The sequence below is a fragment of the Prosopis cineraria genome, unplaced genomic scaffold (genome assembly GCF_029017545.1).
Source record: "Prosopis cineraria cultivar Desert tree isolate PC_DT_omini unplaced genomic scaffold, ASM2901754v1 PC6, whole genome shotgun sequence".
NCBI classification, from domain to species: Eukaryota; Viridiplantae; Streptophyta; class Magnoliopsida; order Fabales; family Fabaceae; genus Prosopis; species Prosopis cineraria.
Window position 1 is genome coordinate 42083223 of NW_026555337.1, and position 2565 is coordinate 42085787.

At 35.2% G+C, this 2565-nt stretch overlaps 1 pseudogene; it reads right to left on the reverse strand.

The window, feature by feature from the left end:
* Positions 1-468: 468 nt before the first annotated feature.
* Positions 469-1891, reverse strand: LOC129313690 (probable glutathione S-transferase; annotated as a pseudogene).
* Positions 1892-2565: the final 674 nt, after the last annotated feature.

Genomic DNA, 2565 nt, shown 5'->3' on the forward strand with positions numbered 1-2565 from the left:
CTTTGTTCATGATACCACGGTGCAACATTTAACTTTAAAAACATTAGCTCACTTGACAGTAGGAGATTCTGTTTCTTCTTGTCAGGAAAAAGTTCTCTGTTCAACCCCCCCCCCCAAAAAAAAAAAGAAAAAAGGTTCTCTGAAATTTGCTTCGACACTGATTATAGATGCACTGTTGGTCCAAAAAAAACACAGAGATTATTGATGCACTTGCAATCTTTAGATGAGCCAAGTCTAGTTACACATGCAGGGAAAGGTCGTACACTGTAATAACGACCAACAAAACATGATACGATGAGACAGACAAAACAGGGACCAAGTACCAATCAAAAAGCAACAAACACCCCACTGAGAAAGAAAAACATGCATGTAGCATGGCCCACCAAAGTGCCGTATCATTATTATACAATTACTATTCAGAAGGTAAAGCAAATGCTTACTGGAAGATCATTTGTCTTCTATGAAGCTCTACTCAATGCCAGACCTCTTTCTCCTCTGAAGCACAAACTCATAGAACTTATGCTGATCAGGAAGAGACTGGACACACTCTCTTTCTGCATGCATCTTTTTGCCCAGGCAATGAATTTGGGGCACTCGGCCTCTATCTCAAGGTTACCAAATGTCTCATAGGCTTCAAACCAACTGTAGAATGGAACGAGTGCCACATCCACATATCCAAGGTTGTCCCCTCCAAAGTATGGCTTGTCTCCCAGCTGCTCCTCCAACAATTTCAGGCTCTCTATGAACTCCTTCTTTGCAGCTTCTTGCTCTTCTCCTTTGGTTGTCCACACTCTTTCCCACATCATGAATCTGTTTCAAATTAACATCTTAGAAAAGGTAAACTAAATTACCAGTCACTCTCACTTTTCTCCTAAAGAAACAATACAATGATCGGAAAAGAGTCAGTCGCTCACTAGTTATTCGTACTGAACTGAAAACATTTTTATATTTAAAGAAGTTAATAATTTCCCAAATCGTTTTCTTCTTCCCCTATTAAAGATTGCAAAGGCATGTAGAAAGCAGAACTTCCAAACCCGGAAGTCAACCACATGACTTGGTGAGACTCAGCAAGTATGGCTTCCCATTAACATTAAAACACGAGAAATCAAATGATTTGCAAAATCTTTAAAAAAATAAAGACAATAAAAGAGGCTCCAATATTATATAATATCCGTTTTTTAAAACAATAAACGAGGCTCCAATATTTTATATTATCCGTATTTTACTGACTAATCACCCAGTCATGCAAAAAAAGCCGAATTCATTTCTAGTATTCCGTCAAAATCGTCAACATGAAAGCTGACGGGCGAACAAGAAGCAAACCAACGAAGACATGTCATCTGTATGTCAAACAAGGGGCAGAAATTATTGCAATCTAAAAGAAGTTAAGGTAAAGAACTAGAAAAGTGGTGAAACAGAGAAACAAACCTTCTTGTCAACGAAGTCAGCCCAGAATCGAGCTTGAGCTCTGTGATAAGCATCGGAAGGAAGCAAAAGGGGATTTGTGGTTCCAGACCTCGTCAATGTACTGAACAGCGATAAGAGACTCACAGATGGGTTTGCCATTGTGAATGAGAACCGGGATCTTCTTGTGGATCGGGTTCATTTGAAGAAGCAGAGGGCTCTTGTTCCTCAAGTCCTCATTTTTATACTCGTACTAGATACATTTCTCAGCAAGTGCAATTCTAATCCTCATCCCAAAGGGGCTTGGCCAGAAATCCAACCGAACCACCTCATTCGCCATTACTGCGAGATAGAACAATCACGAAATGCTCAAGAGGAAATGACGATGGAGAGAAACGCAGGAGTGAGGAGCAGGGTCTCGGATGCCTCAATTTGCAGAGAAAAGTTCGAAACAGTCTGGAAGGTGGAAGCTAAAAGTAGAAAGGGATCAACAGCTGCCGAAAGTGAGGCGGCGGCCGGTGAGGGAATTCCAGGTCAATAAAAATAAAAATAATATATAAAAAACTCATAATTATATAATAAATAATCAAATTAAGGTGTATTATTAATTTAAATTTATATTAAGTCTTAAATTGAATTTTCTCTAATCATGTGTAAACAAATATAAGGGAAAGTCGGCAGAAAAAAATATAAGGAAAAAACTAGTATATACACAAACTTATACATCTAAGGTGATTGTTTCATATAAAATTATAACAAATATATCTTTTATAAATTATTTTTTTACGATAACTTATTATTATTAATATTATTAACTTATTAAAATTTATTTATTTTAACTTAATTAGTTAAAAGTATATTAAGTATATGAAGTTAAATATAAAATTTTACACACAAATATCATCTAAGAACTCCAATAGTGTTTTAATATTAAAAAAAAAACCTTGACACATATTTGAAAAAATATTTTGGGAGAAAAGGTGTGATTATTCTTGTACCGTTTTACAAGTCTTTGGTATAAATAATAAAGTATTCAATTTTCAATAAGTTATTATACATAATTAATAAGTAAATATTTGTTTATGAGCAAGTTAAAAAACTTACAACCATGATTTATTATTTATAGCCGAATGTTTTGTATTTTATACAAAAGAAAAACTT